This window comes from Elephantulus edwardii, unplaced genomic scaffold (assembly GCF_000299155.1).
Source record: "Elephantulus edwardii isolate Elephantulus edwardi_28Jun2011 unplaced genomic scaffold, EleEdw1.0 scaffold00110, whole genome shotgun sequence".
Lineage (NCBI taxonomy): Eukaryota > Metazoa > Chordata > Mammalia > Macroscelidea > Macroscelididae > Elephantulus > Elephantulus edwardii.
Genome location: NW_006399860.1, coordinates 5,476,775 through 5,493,514, shown reverse-complemented (window position 1 = coordinate 5,493,514; position 16,740 = coordinate 5,476,775).

The window sequence follows — 16,740 nt, the reverse complement described above, 5'->3', positions numbered from 1 at the left end:
AGCTGTGGTGCTAGAGAAGAGTATTGAGGGTACCATGGACTGCTAGGCAAACAAACAAACAAATTCATCCTGGAAAGGGTCAAACCGGGTGGCTCCTTGGAGGCAAGGATTCTGAGGCTCCGTCTAACATACTTTGGACATGTTGCAAGGAGGGACAGGTCCTTGGAGAGGGACATCATGCTTGGTAGGATGGAGGGACAGCACAGAAGGGGAAGGCCCCCCTATGAGGTGGATGGATTCGGTGATTACGGTAATTGGGATTGGTGTGTCAGAGACAGTGCAACTGGCACAAGACAGAGCAGAGTTTAGGGCTGTTGTACATAGGGTCGCTATGAGTCGCAAGCGACTTGATGGCACATAACAACAACAACAACAACAACATTTTATTCTTTTATCCTCTCCCTCTATGAACTTTGATAAATGACAATAGTTATAGAAAATAGAAAGGCTTCAGGTCTTTTCTTCATAGGGTACTATGAGTCGTGCTCGACTCAACGGCAATCAACAACAACATCCTCTCTCAGTATATATGCTCACCTGATTTCTCCTCAAGCTCCTCTTCTCCTGTTACATGTAAATATTTATATTGGAGTGTCTATACTATGACATTTTCAACATTTTTTAAAATTTATTATTAATTTCAATAAAAATTTACAGAGACTTTGCATTTCCATTCATTCATTGTTGCATTTTTCTCCCCTCCCAACCCTCCCCTCCCCGGTACACTCTTCTCTTTGAAAAGTAAAAGAAAAATCCTTTCATTGTTCTACAAACCCTCCCCCAGGTCCATTCCACTATGTTGCCTTCACTCTGGACTCCTGTCATGACAAAAATACCTAATCACATATCCCTTTTAAACAGTTTTCTCCCTCATCTGTTTCAATGCAGTATACATTATTGAACCCATCTTTCTCAGTCTCCCCCCCAACCCTGATGTCAGTCCCATTTTACAACAGTGGCACTATGCATTATTTGTCCTTCTGTGACTGAGATAACTCACTCAGCATAATGTCCTCCAGGGTCACCTATTTTTAATAATATTGCGTGAGTTCCTTGTTTTTCAATGCAACATAGTATTCCATTGTGTGGATATATCACAGCTTCTCTATCCATTCATTTGTTGATGGCCACTTAGGTTGTTTCCAACTCCTTGCTGTTGTGAACAAAGCTGCTATAAACATAGGTGTGCATATATCTGCTTGGATGTCAGTTATGGCCTCTTTGGGGTATATTCTCAGTAGTGAAATTGCTGAGTCAAATGGTATCTCTATTTGCAACTTTTTGAGAAAGTGCCATACCGCCTTCCACAGTGGTTGCACCATTTTACACTCCTACCAACAGTGAATAAGTGTTCCAGTTTCTCCACAACTTTGCCAGCATTTGTTGCTTGCTGTTCTGTTAAATTTTTCTATTCTGACTGGGGTGAGATGATATCTCATAGTTGTTTCAACATATTATTATAAGTGATAATACCTACTTTCAATTTTGGTTGGAGTGCAAATTAATGAGACCTTAAGAAAGTGGTCCAATCCAATTAATTATCTACTCAATACCTACTATGTAGTTCACAAAAAATTATGGCTAACAATAAGAATGGGAATCCCAGAACATTTAATTGTGCTCATGAGAAATCTATACCTAGATCAAGAAGCTGTTGTCTGAACCAACAATAAAATCAGGAAGAGTGTGAATCAGGGATGTATCCTTTCTTCATACCTATTCAATCTGTATGCTGAACAAATAATTTGCATAGCTGGACCAAATGAAGAGGAATTCAGCAACAAGTTTGAAGGAAGATTCATTAACAACCTGCATTACGTAGATGAAACAACCTTCTTTGCTGAAAATGAGAAGGATGTGAAACACTTGCTGCAGAAATCAAAGACTACAGCCTTTAATATGGATTACATCTCAACATAAAGAAAACAAAGGTCCTCACCATAGGACTAACAGTTAACATAATGATAGATGGAGAAGGGATCAAAACTGTGAATAATTTTATCTTACTTGGAACAACATTCAACACCTTTGGTGCTAGCAACCAGGAAATCAAGAGACATATTGCATTGTGCAAGTCTGATGTCAGACCTCTCCAAAAGGCTGAAGAGTAATGGTGTATGATGTCAGCTTGAAGACTAAAGTGTGCTTGGCTCAAGCAATGGTCTTTTCAATCACTTGCATTAGAGAGCTCGACAATGAATAAGGATGATAAAAGAATTGATGCCTTTGAGTTGTAGTCCTAGATAAGGGTACTGAATATCCCATGAACTGCCAAAAGAACAAACAGATACGTTTTGGAAAAAGTACAGCCAGAGTATTCCTTGGAGACAAAGATGGTGAAGCTTTGTCTTTCATACCCTGGGCATGTACCTAGGTGAGACTATTCCTTGGAAAGGAACAACACACTTGGGAAAGATGTAGATCAGTAAAGGAGAGGAAGACCTCCAACAAGATGGATTGACATGGTGACTTCAGCAATGGGCTTTCATGTGTCAGAGACGATGAGGATGGCATAGGATAGGACAGGACTCAGATTAGTTCTTCAAAGGGTCACTGTGAGTCATGCTCGAGTCAATGACACTTAACAGTAACATCAATAATACCTACTGGCTCAAAACTAACCAATCCACTGCCAATGAGTCTGACTCACAGTCACCCTACATTGAGTTTCTGGGACTAAATCTGCTATTAGAGGAGACTACTCTTATTTCTCCTGAAAAGAGGCTGGAGGATTTGAGCATCTGAACTTCTGGATTAACAATTTGATCCGTAGGCACCAGGGATCCTTAGCTATTTATTTTCTCTCATTTTCATTGAGTCACACTGACTCATAGCTCACACCACACACACACACACACACACACACACACACACACACACACACCCCTGCAATTAGGTTCCCCAGGCCGTAAATAACATGGATAGGGATTGCTCATCTTCCTCCTGCAGAGCCACTACTGGGTTTGAACTACCAGAAATTGCCTTTGAGTTAGCAGTGTGACTCCTTACGGACTATATCCCCAAAGCTCCCTATCTAGTGATTAAGGCCAAATCTCCAACTCGGTTACCTCTCTGTCTTATTTTCATGTTAACTGTTTATTCCGTTGCTTTAGATGTTTTTAATTTATTATGAAGCAGTCTTCAGAACAGAGCAAGAAAACATTTTATATTTAAAAATCAAAAAAGGAGTGCATCAGGGATGCGTCCTGTCTCCATACTTTTTCAATCTATATGCAAACAGATCATTTGGGAGCCTAAGCTTTTTGAGGAGGAATGTGGCATCAGAATTGGAGGAGAACTCATTAGTAATCTGTGTTAGGTAGGTGATAAAATTTTGCTTGCTGAAACTGAGGAAGGTCTGAAGCACTTGCTGCAGAAGGTCAAGAACTGTAGTCTTCAATGTATATTGAAGCTCAGCATCATAAAAACAAAAATTCATGCCTCTGGGCCAATTGTCAGTACCATGGTAGGTGAAGAAGAGATTGAGGTTGTTAGCAATTTCAGCTTGCTCATTTCCCCAGTTACTCTTGGCACCAGCAGTCAGGAAATTAAAAGACAAATTGCATTAGGAAAATCTGCTGTCAGGGACTGCTCCAGAGTGCTAAAGAGCAACAATGTCAGTGTGGAGAATAAGGTGCACCTGATCTAGGCCATGATTTTTGCATGGCATGACTTTTACTTGGTATGCTGGTATGCATCAGAGAGCTGGACAATGACCACAGATGACAGAAAAAGAATTGATGCCTTGGTGTTGTGATGCTGGAAAAGAGTGTTGAATAGTCCATGGACTTCCAAGAGAACAAACATGTTTGTCTTAGAGAAGGTGAAATCAAGTTGCTCCTTGGAGGCAAGGATTTTGAAGGCCCAACTTATATATTTTGGTCATGTTTCCAAGATGGGCCAGTCCTTGAGAAGGACATAATGCTCAGAAGTGTAGAGGGAAATCGCATGAAAGGAAGACCCTAGGTGAGATGGATTGACGCAGTAACCAAGGTAACCAGGGTAGGAGTTTTGGAGATGGTGAGGTTGGCTCAAGTCAGGGCAGGAGTCAGAGATATGTGCATAGGGTTGCTATGAGTTGCTGTTGACTTGACAGTTCATAAGAACAATAACAATATGTTGTCCAAGTTTTTAGTAAACTGTTTCAGATTCTTTTTGGAACAAAATTTAACACTCAGTACCATCTGTCTTAATGAATAAATGAATATTTAAATAGAAAACACAGCAGGCTGGTCATTTTGCTTTGTTGTTATTTGTGTTTTTTTAACAGAAGTTCTCAAAATTGCTTTGATGGATAATGGAATGAACAATCTTATAAATTCACAGGATTTATAGGTTAGGCATAAATATTAGTGTTATTACTACAAACTATATTAAAAACACAAAGGAATTATTAATCTAAAAGTTATTTCAGATCTAAGACAAGAGAACACATTTGCTTTCAACATAGGCTATGCTTCTATCATTTTCCTCTGAACCATAGGGTTTACTCTTGAGAAGTTTTGCTACTGTAGCTCATTTTTCTAATTTGACTTCACAGTTAAGTCTCTTTTCGATTTTTGTAACATATTCCCCAACAAAATAAATAATTAAACTATAGATGAACTGTCAAAAGGGAACATTATTTTAATGCAACATTAACATTTTGGTAATTAACATGGAAGTTAATGCTTTTAGCAGATGTAACAACATTAGACTTGTAAATTTTAATTAAAGTTAATGGTTCATGATAGCTGTAGGGAGCAGGCATCCTCTCTAGATACTGAAAACATGTCTAATGTGATTAGAAATACTAATTGTAGAAAAAAGGATGGTACTAGCAGTGACTATTCTTTAGCTTATAAATCCAACAACTTTAAAACCCTTTGAAATTAAGCAATTGGCAAGCAAATATAACTTAATAGAAGAAGGGATAATATTATTCAAGGGACAGAATAAAAAGTGCAAAGGGGTCATATGTGTTTATTTCCTTTTCTTTATGTAGTTAGCTAAGAGAATTCCAAGAAAAACAATGAAAGTGTTGAGTCATTTTCAACTAGGAAATAATGCAGGATCCTTAATTCACTCTGTAGCATCCAACTGAGCATTGCTATCCCCAAGTGGTATTTTGCTGGCCAAGTCTAGATTGCCTAAAACCAGGATAGGCAGTTGTTTTGAGTGCCAAACAAACAAAAAATATTGTACATAAAATTTTTGTTATACTTATAGATAATATTGAGCCACGCTTATCAGCCAAGAAAGTGTACTTGAACCTTCACACTCAATGCCACTGGTCAGTGTTTCACATCTGGATAAGTCAAGAGTCTATTTACATACTTGGCCAAACCAAATCAAAACAAAACAAAATGCAAAAACAAAAAACTCATTACCATTGGAATTGCCTCATGGAATTTCTCAGGAACATCAGTAGAAGAGTCAGCTATGAGTTGATTCTGACTGAATGGCAATGAATATGTGAATCAAGCTCTTACTAAAGAAGGCTGCCTCACCTTCTCCTGCAAACTAGTTGGTAAGTTTTCCATTTGCTGACCATTTGGTTAGCAAGAAAAGGCTTAGCCCATTATGCTCCCAGAGTGCATTTTAAGGCAAAGAGTCCTTTAATATTCTCCCAAGTATGTTCATTTCCACTGATGATTCTAAATAAACTATTCACTCAAGGTACTTAATTTTGCCAATTCTAAGACACATTTGTTTTTGTTTTTTAAAAACCCATTGCTGTGTAGTCAAGACAAATTTAGGGTGACCTGTGTCTGGGTCACATTAACACTATGCTTTACAGGAGTTTTTAGTGACTAATTTTTAAAACTGAATCACCAGATTTTTCTTCCACAGTGCCCAAAGTGGACTCCATTCTTCTTCAACTAGCAACTGAGTTAACATTGTGAACACTCCTCCAGAGACTCTATTTTTTTCAAAAGTGTAAATTATTTCTGCTTTCTTGAAATTGTACTTAAAACAATGCTTGAGAAACCTAGGAACTCATTATCTTTTGTTTAATAAATGAGTAAATGAAATTTTATGGAATTAGAATAAAATCACAATTAACATATACATTTCTTATTGTCATTGTATATGCTGAGGAAATTATTTGAAAAGCTGAAGAACCTATGAAGAAGAATGTGGCATCAGGATGGGAGGAAGACTCATCAGTAACCTGAGTTATGCAGATGATACAACCTTGTTTGCTGAAAAGTGAGGAACTTGAAGCACTTCTTGCAGAAAATCAAAGAATATAGCCTTCAATATGGATTGCATCTCAACGTCAAGAAAACACAAATTCTTACCACCAGACCAATAGGCGATATCATGATAGATGGAGAAAAAATTGAAGTTGTCAATGATTTAATCTTACTTGGATCCACAATCAATACCCTTTGGTACTAGCAGTCAGGAAATCAGGAGACATATTACACTGGAAAAAATCTGCCCTCAAGGACCTCTCTAAATTATTGAGGAGTAATGATGTCAGTTTGAGGGTTAATTCACGTCTGATTCAGGCCATGGTCTTTCTAATCATTTACTATGCATCTGAGAACTGGACAATGAACAAGGATGACAGAATAAAAATTGATGGCTTTGAGCTGTGGTGTTGGAGAAGAGTACTGAATATCCCGTGTTGTTGTTATGTGCCGTTGAATCAACAGCTCTGAAGCCTGCCTTGTACTGAGCAAGTCTCACTGACTCCGACACACCTACCCCTTATTGCCTTAGGTACTTTATCAATCCACCTCATCCGGGTCTTCTACTCCACTCCTCCGAGAATGTTGTCCCTCTCCAAGGATCAGTACCTCCTGTCCACATGCCCAAAGTATGAGAGACAAAGATTCAAAATCTTAGCCTCCAAGGATCAACTTGGTTTTACTCTCTTCAAGACATACCTACTTATTTTGTTGGCTGTCCATGGTGTATGTTCAAATCTTTAGTATCACAACTCAAAGGTATAAATTCCTCTTTTGTCATCTTTGGTCATTATCCAGCTTTTTGATGCATAGCAAATAATTGTGTAAACTATGGACTGGATCAGGCATGGACTGCCAAAAGAATAATCAAATATGCCTTGGAGAAAGTGCAGCCAGAATGCTCTTTGGAAGCAAAGATTATAAAGCTTTATATCACATATTTCAGGCATGTTGCTTGGAGAGGAACATCATGCTTGGAAAGGTGGAGAGTCTATGTAAGGGAGGAAGACACTGAACCAGGTGGACTGGCACAGTTGATTCAGAAATCTTAAGGATGACACAGGATAAGACAGGGTTCAGATCTGTTGTTTATAGAGTTGCTATAGGTCATACTTGGCTCAATGCCACATAGCAACAATAGCAACTGTCATTGTTAGATGCCTTCGAGTCTGCTTCAACCCAAAGCAACCCTATGCCACAGAATGAAACTATGTGATCTTGCACTGTCCTATGCTCACAATCTGCTGTGCTTGAGCCCACGGAGGCAGCCACTATGTCAGTCCATCAAATCGAGGGTCTTCCTCTTCTCCTTGGGCTAACCCTCAGCCATACCAAACTTGATGGCCTTCTCGAGGCACTGATTGTTCCTGATAACACATCCAAAGTGTGTGAAACTGTCTTAGAAACCCATGTTGTTGTCGTGTGTGGTCAAGTTGGAACTTACTAATAGCTGGTCTTCCTGAAGATTTTCAGAGGATGTAACTGAAAAAAAAAATTCTTTTGAGAAGAACTCAAACTCCCCAAATAACAAATTATAGTCTGTCTCTAAGCAGTTCTGAGGAAAAGTTTTTCACAAATCTACAACCAAGTGGCCAAAATAAAGGGATTTTTGATACTGGAAGAATCACTGGTGGTTCAGTGATTAATTACTCAAAAGGGTCAGCCATTGGAACCCACCAGTCACTTCCCAAAAGAAAGACATGACCAAGGACGTCTGTGACGATTACAGCCTTGGAAACCCTCTTAGGCACTTCTGTTCTGTTCCAGAGGGCCGCTGTGGGTTGGAATAGCCTTGACAGCAGCTAGTTTGGGGTTTTTATTTTGGATATTGGCTCTCCACCAGAGGAATCACAATGTCTGGGACATCAGAGCTCATCTGTCACTGTCCCTGTCAAATTCCCTGCAGTACACAGCCATTGACTGACCAGCGCTAAACCCAGCCTCATTCTTGACTCACAACAGCCACATGATCTGGACTGCAGAAATCACGGCTGGAGTTGAGACTATTTTAACCTCTTTTACCACAGAATTCTTGGCTCCGTTTTCAACCTTGATGCAGACAGGCTAATTTGCAGGGCTAGTGAAAAGTGGTAGCCCCGAGGTTTACTGTATATTAAAAACCTAATGGAATGTTGAGAATTAAAACTTGCTTTCCAATTGGCTACTCCAGTACTCTTTAAATTACTTTAAAAGGATGATGAGGACTTCAAGCAGAACAGAACCTGTTGGCAAATGACCATTCAACTTCTCACATTTCAACACATAAAACATTGATTATGTAGTATTTTCTTTATGAATTTTAGGCTGATTTCAATAATAATCATGACCCTGCGGTCAAGTATTTTTTGGTAATTAGTAGCTTGCTGGGTTAAGAGTCAAATTCACATGAAATATTGTGACATTAAGATGATTTTATGCTTTTTAAATTTAAAAGATCGACTAGTGTATTAGTCAGTTCTCTGTTTTTGCTAATGATAAATGATAAATATGAGTTTATATCTAGTTTACTAGCTGTCTTCTTATCTCATAGACAGACTCTTACTGTCACAAAGGGCAGAAATGTACACGTACAAAAACTTATATATTTGAAAATACAGAGAAGGTCAATGTAAATTTTCTGATGGGCATGAATTTTCATTTTCAATGTATCCTATTGATCTGTCTGATATTGACATGGTAGTTTTTTACTCCAAGAACTGATATTTAGATCTCTCCCAGCTTTAGAAGGAGTACTTACCATATATCAAGGAACTCTGATGGTGAAACAATTAAGTGCTTGGTTGCTAACTGAAAATTTGGTAGTTTGAAACCACTCAGGTAGTGTCAGGCAGCAGCATTCATTGAAGAAATCTCGTCTCAGAGTTCAGGCTGAAAGTAGGAACAAGCTCTAATTCTCTGTCAAACCTGCCTCAAAATTTAAAGTAACTTTCAACCTTCAATTCTTTTCAAGCATTTAATCAATAGTTACAGGGAGACAGACAAGGAGAAAGTCTATTTACAACAAAAAGTTAACACAACAGACGAAACTCTGAATATTAATATGATTTCACATTATCAAGTAGTTACTCTTAGAATGTCATGTATATATTTTATTTGTGTTATCATTTAGAAAGACCAAGTAGTGAAGTTAGCATATTGTCTGTGAGGGTTTTTTTGTTACCTCTCACATAGACAGTTCACACCTCAGTCTCAGTACCACCAGGAAATTCAAGTCATATACACAGTTGTACAATATTCTTTTACTCGGCCTTTCACTGTGAGTGCTTCTCGGCGATCTCCAAATTTAATGTGCCTGTATGATGTTGTTTAGTGCTAATGAGAAGACAATTTATAGTAATCTCATGTGACAGAATAAAACTGTCCCTTAAGATTTTCTAGGCTGTTCTCTTCATAGATCACTAGGTCTTTCTCCTGTGGAGGCACTGCATAGTTCAAACTGTCCACCCTTTGGATAACAATCTTAGCACTTAAGCTTTGTATCACCAGGACTCTATTGCATATTAACTAGACAATACATATAACAACAGCTACATCTATATAATCCCTGTTTATCTACCTTTCTCTCTTCCTTCCCATTGCTATTGTCCTACTTCAGGAAAGCATCCTCTGTAGTTTGACTTTCCACCAAACCTTTCTTCCTGATCTCCTTATAACCACTTTTTCCCACTTTCAATCAATTCTTCCCTACTTCAACAAAGTTATCCTTAATAAACTGTGGTTAAGAGTTGCACTACCAACCCAATGGCACAGAGTTCAAATAGACTAACTACTCTGAGGGAGAAAGGTGGGGAATCTCCTCCCATGCAATTTAGTGCTTCTGAAAACCTACTGGAGGGTCAGCTATGAGTCAGTTCTCACTTGATGGTACATAACAACAGCAATAAATTTAGAAATCTGGCTCTTCCATCTGTGAATATATTCCCTGCAGGGCCTGAAGGTTTAAATATTTCTTTGACTGCTGTGTGGAAAATGATTACAGGGACCACTCGTGGAATTTGCAAGGCTGAGGAGGAGAATTTAGCAGGGGTGCAGAGGAGATGGTGGAAGCCCATGCTTGGGTAATAAACTGTAGTGGTGAGAGCTGAGTGAATCTAGAAATTCCTTGTAGGTTTAGTTGACAAATCTTGCTAATTTGACTTAAGAAGTGAAGGGGAAAAAAAGAGTAACTGGGAATGATGTAATAGAGGGGAAGGAATATAGGGAAGTAATCAGAAGATTTATTTCTTACGTATTAATTTTTATGTGCCTCTAATGGAGTTAGGGAGCTCTGGTAGCCTATTGGAGAAGGAGTTGTGCTGCCAACCCAAAGGCTTTCTATTCAAGTCCACCAGCAGCTCCATGAGAAAAAGATGGGCAATCTAATCTCCTCCTGTGCAATTTACAAAATTACTGGAGGGTCAGCTATAAGTTAGCTTCTACTTCACAGCATCTAACAATAACAAATGCATTCAAATAAATTGACTGTATAAATAAATCTGAGATTCAATGAAGGAGTCCAGGTGAAATAGTAAAAGAGAGTATGCATAGCCATAAAAATGGAAAAAGAAGAGAATAGAGAGAAAAAAGAATTAGCTGGAGAATATTTTGAGCTTGAAAATGGAAGAGGATACAGCAAAAGTGATTTAAAAGGAACTGCCAGAGTTTTAAGAGAGAAAACAAGAGGATGTGGTATTATGCTGTTAACTGAAAAGTTAGTAGTGAGACTCCATCAGCCTGTCTGTGCAAGGAAGATACGCAGTCTTCTCCGACAGAGATGACAGTCTCAGACATCCGATGAAGAGTGGCTGAGAGTCACAATGGCCTTGGTGACAGTAGGTGTGGTTTGGATGGGCATTTCTTATTAAGTGCTCATCAGCTGATTTCAACTCACAGAAACCCCACACGGCAGAGTAGAAATGCCTGATAGAACTTTGCAGGCTGTAATTTTTCTGGGAACAGATTGTCAAATCTTTCTCCTAAGGAGTCACTGTGTTGGGTTTGAACCTCCAAACTTTTGGTTAGCAGCCAAGACTTCTATAAACCAAGAAATGAGTTTTCAAAAAAAAAAAAAGGTATTCCTAAAACCTTGAGTAAGCTAAGGATAGAAAAGTACTCATTGATTCTATAATACAGAAACTAATAACTTTGATGTGAAGGATTGTTACTATATAATAATTACAAATAGTGTGATCCTTGTGCTAATATTCTTAGGGGTTCCCCCAATGAACTTATTATGTAGTTAAAAATAATAAAACAAGCCACCCCCTTTTCTTGTCTTTTGATATTGTCTTTCCAGCCATACTGAGATTCTCTTGGTTATTCTGAAAAAGAGCACACTATTTTGCCCTCTTCACACAGATGGGACCCAACACTAATTTCAAGTCTGGATAGTGTATGGAAGACCATTATGTCTGTTAAGAGTGGAGGCTGTGGGGCAACACCACCAGGTTTAAAATCCAGCCTTGATATTTCTGTTGATACATACGGAGAAAAGTCCTTAGCTTTTCTTTGCTTCAGTTTCCTCTAGTGCAAAATGGGGGAAGTAAGAATATATACATCACAGAAGTATTGTTAGGGGGAAAAATAACTTCAAAAGAATGAAAAGAAAAAAGATCAAATCCACTACTGTCAAGATAATTCTAACAATAGCAAGCCTATAGAAATAATAAAAAAAAAAAAACTCATCAGAAAATGACATCTAAAGGGCAACTGGAAAATGCTTTAAAAATCCTGGGCTGAAATGATTTGCAGTTCACATTTCTGTATCTAGAAAGAAAATGAATTAATTAAGGTGCCCTAGTGGCAAGAAGCTGCACCGCAATCCCGAAGGCATAAAGTTAAGAGGCCACCAGCTGCTCTGTGGGAGAAGGAAAGGCAATCTCCTCCCCTGCGTTTAACTGCCTCTGAAAACCCGCTAGAAGGTCAGCTATCGTCAGTTCCAACACAATGGCACACAACAACAACAACAACAACAACAAAGGCAAAATTAAGGCATGTTAGCCAGATACACAAGAATTTAGAAAGTTATTTTCCATAATACTTTTCTTAGGAAACTATTTATTATACATCCCTAAAAATTAATTTTTAATTGAAATTTTAATGAAAATTTATAGAGGCTTTGGATTTCCATTCATTCACTGTTGCACTTTTGTGTTCTGCTGAGAATTCAAGTCAGCAGATTCAATAGAGAACTCCTGGTTTGTGACAAGATGAGGCAGTTAGTAGATGGCATTTAGGCTGATTGTAGAATACAAAAAAAAAGGATGAGTCATGTGAAATCCAAGGAATGTATACTCCAGGAGGAGGGAAAAGTTCATTGCAAAGGTGGTACATACTTGGAGAGGAGAGTAACCAAAGGTCAGCATGGCTGGAAGGCAACAAGCCAGAAGAGCATGGAGGGGTGAGGCGAGAGAGGAAAGAACATCATGAGTTTTCTAAGTGCTGGCTAAAGCTTAAAGTCTATTCCTGTGAAATGAGGAGCTACTGGAGGTTTTAAGTTGTATAAAGCTCACTATATTTTTTTAATATTGTTTAATATAAAGTAAATAAAGATCCTTACAACAGGTCCAATAAGAAAAAAAAATGAACTAAATAAAAAAGGAGTGGAAAGAAATAATACAAGAAAAACTATATATAACAAAATTGATAGAGGAACAATAGCCATGAAGTATGAGTACACTATAAATAGTTCTTTAATGCAAAAGCAGTGTGGTGGGCATGGGTGCAGTAGGCATGGTGGTGACAGCATCTGACTTCCACTAACTTCACAAAAGTGAAGAATCCCCATGAACAGCATCAATAGCAAAAAGTCAATTCTTAAAAGGTCAGGCGTGCTCTCATACTTCTGAGCCTTCTCAAATTTTTAACACCGAATATCCCTCTCACAGGGTCTGCTAATAAGGACTTGCACCGCCAGTCCAAAGTGGTCAGTTCAATTCCACCACGTGCTCTGTGAAAGGAAGACAGCCTCCTCCTGTTTGATTTATAGCCTTTGAAAACCTGCTAGAGGGTCAGCTAAGAGTTGCTTCTGACTCGATGACACATAACAACAATCCCACTCACAGTCCTCCTCACTGCTTCTGTACTGTTGCTGCTATGTACCATTGAATTGGAACTGACTCATAGCTGACTCTCCAGTGGATTTTAAGAGGTAGTTTAAGTACATGAAGATCGCCTGTCTTGATTGAAGCACAGGATGACAATGCAGTTCCTAACCAGAGTTTGTTGCTGTGGCCACACAGAGCTCACAGAAAATATTCTTGATTATGGAATTTTTACGGAAATAATAGGTTACAATTCTGTTTCAGCATATACAGGCTTATATGGCTTACTCACAAATGTGCATATCTCTGAATTGGTCTCATGGGTCAGCCTCTGCCCTGCTTGGGCAAGTGTTATAAAGCTCCTTCACTTCTGCCAATCACTTGCTAGGAGCACTCTGACTGCTAGTAAACCTAGACTCAGAGGCACTCAGCTATAGCTCTAACCCTTTACTTCTGCCAATCACTTGCTAGGAGCACTCTGAGTGCTAGTAAACCTAGACTCAGAGGCACTCAGCTGTAGCTCTAGCCCACAGCAGTCTCACTCCATCTCTAGTTCTCTGCCACTTATGCTGCCACCACCACCATTGCAACCACTGCTGCTGTGTTATCTACCTCCAACTGTCTCATTGTTTCACACCAGTGTTTTAATTCTCTGTCTATGGTTCATGCAGAGATCTCAAGTCCAAAGGACACATTACACTCTTTGGTCCTTCTTCCTCAATGATAATGAGGTCCTGTTTTCTATCTCTGAGCCTGTTCCATTTAAACCTGATGGGATGTTCAAACTGTGCAGCCCCCATGTTAGCATTCTACACATTTTTTTTTCTACTAGTTTATTTACAAAATATGAATACATTGTTTTTAATAACAAATTCTTTCCATTTCCTTCATCTCGCCCCCATCAAATTGTACAACCCCATTATTCATCCCCCCGCTCCCCCTGCACATCCACATCTCTCTGCTTCCAACCTCTCCCACCCCTCTTGTAATTACACTCATTCTATAAGCATTCTACATATCTTTCTACATTCTACATATGTTTCTGAGAGCTGGACAATGACTAAAGATGACAGAAGAATAGATAACTTCGAAATGTGATGCTGGAAAAGTGTTGAACATAGAAAACAAATCAGTCTGTCTTGGGGAGGGTGAAACCAAGTCTCTCCTTGAAGACTATGATTTTGAAGCTCTGTTTCACGTACTTTGGGCACTTGGCCAGGAGAAACTAGTCCTTGGAGAAGAACATCATGCTCAGAAGGGTGGAGAGACAACTCAGGAGAGAAAGACCCTGGATTAGATGGATTGACACAGTAACTGGGGCAGTGGGGGTTGGTGTGTCGATATTAGTGAGACTGACTCAGGACAGAGAAAGGTTCAGAGCTGCTTTACATAAGGTTGCTATATATTGTATGTGACTTAATGGCACATAACAACAAAAACATACTATATTGGTTTTTTTTTTTTTTAATTTAAGCCTCTTGTTTAGAGTCAACAAGGCCTCAGGGAGGGCCTTTGTATTTAAAAGTTGGTTGTTATTATATCTTGAAGGAACATTCTTCTAAGGGGTATAGCACTCTTCTGTCAATATGCTGTACTGAGGTAACCTGGGATTACTATGATGCTGTACCTTGTGCCATTGGGGTGTCAAATGCCATAATGGTCACCTATGGTGGATAGTGTTTGGTGGAGCTTCCAGTTTAAGACAGGTTTGGAAGCAAGAGTGGCATCCACTTTCTAAACAACAACATGCCTCTGGAAACTCTAGGAACTTTGATAAACGACAATAGTTATAGAAAGGGTTCAGGCCTTTTGTTCATAGGATCACTTTGAGTTGTGCTCAACTTGATGGCAACCAAGAACAACAACAATAACCCAAAAGATGTCTTTTATCTTTTTTTCACATTGTTCATAAGCAGCTGTTCAATTCCCTCTCTGGGCCACAAACACATCACATTTGCAGAGTCATGGCACTGCTGTCCAGTCAGAACCAACTCATAGCTTACCCTCCAGTGGGTTTCTGAGGCTGTAACACTTACAGGAGGAGATAACTTAGCTTTCTCCAGTGGATTTGCTGGTAGATACAAACAGCCACAAAGGATTCATATTTGTTCCCCTACTGGCTTGAAGGAAGTTTACTCAGAGTGTTCCTTAGAGGCAAAGATGGGGAAGTTTCCTCACACATGCTTTTGTGGATATTGCTGGGAAGGACAGAAAAAAGAGAAGAAGACCATCAAGAAGGTAGATTCACACAGGGAATGGCTCAAAAGTGTCAGAGATGAGGTGGACAGAACAGGATAGGATAGGGCTTAGATCTGTTGTACATATATGATCCCTATGGGTTGTATTCTAATTTATGGCACATAATATAATTTCACAGGCACTTAATAACAATAATATCAACACAGAGAGAGAGATCAGCTGGCCCAGTGGACAGAAAGCGATGCTTTTAATCCACAGCCCTCGGGCCTGTCTTTCATTGTTTTTTGTTCAGACATTCCTCTAGATCGTATATAGCTCTGGTGTGTCCACTTGCCCTACAGCGGTCACTTGTGGTTGCTGTGAGGCTGAGCACTGTGACAATGATGTGTCAAATGCGTTAATGGCTGGTTATCCAATGCAGACAGAGAGTGGCTTGGAGCGCCCTGATGAAAACAAGCTTGGAAGGAGGAGTGGCATCCACTTCAGTAATAGCTTGCGTCTGGAAACCCTATGAACCTGGAGAGAGGATGAGAGACACCCAAGTATTGAGGACTCAGGGTTGCTACGAGTCACCTGCAACTCGATGGCACTTAACAACAACAACTCGATGGCACTTAACAACAACAACAACAACCCAAAAAGGTGATCCAACAGAATGCGGAAATTATTAACAAAAAAATCCATTAACATCATAAAAAAGTAAAATGCTGCTAAAGATTCTTTAAAAAAAATGACTAGAACAAGTACATTGTCAGAGATTCCGTTTAGATTTAGAAGGGACCATAATACCAGGAGTATTATTATTGATGTCAGATGGATCTTGGCTGAGAGCAGAAAATACCATATCTACTTGTGTTTAATTGACTATGAAAAGCCATTCAACTATGTGGACCATAATAAATTGTGGTTAACATTGAGAAGAATGAGTAATTCAGAACACTTACTTGTGCTCATGTGAAACCAATACTAAGCCAAGAAGCTGTTTCCAAACAGAACAAGGAAACATTGCATTGTTTCAGATCAAGAAAGGTGTACATGGAGCTGTGTTCTCCATATCTTTTCAGTTTCTATCCTGAGCAAATCATTCTAGAAGCTCAACTCTATAAAGAAACATGAGGGTAAGAGGAGGATTCCTCAACAACATGCATTATGCAGGTGACACAATCTTGCTTGCAGTAAATGAAAAAGACTTTAAGCACTTACTGAAGAAGATCAAAGACTACAGCTTTCACTATGATTACGTCTCAAACAAAAACCTTCACCACTAAATCAATAGGAAACATTATGATGGTTGGAGAAAAGATTTAAATTGTCAATTATTTCATTATATTTGGATTCAT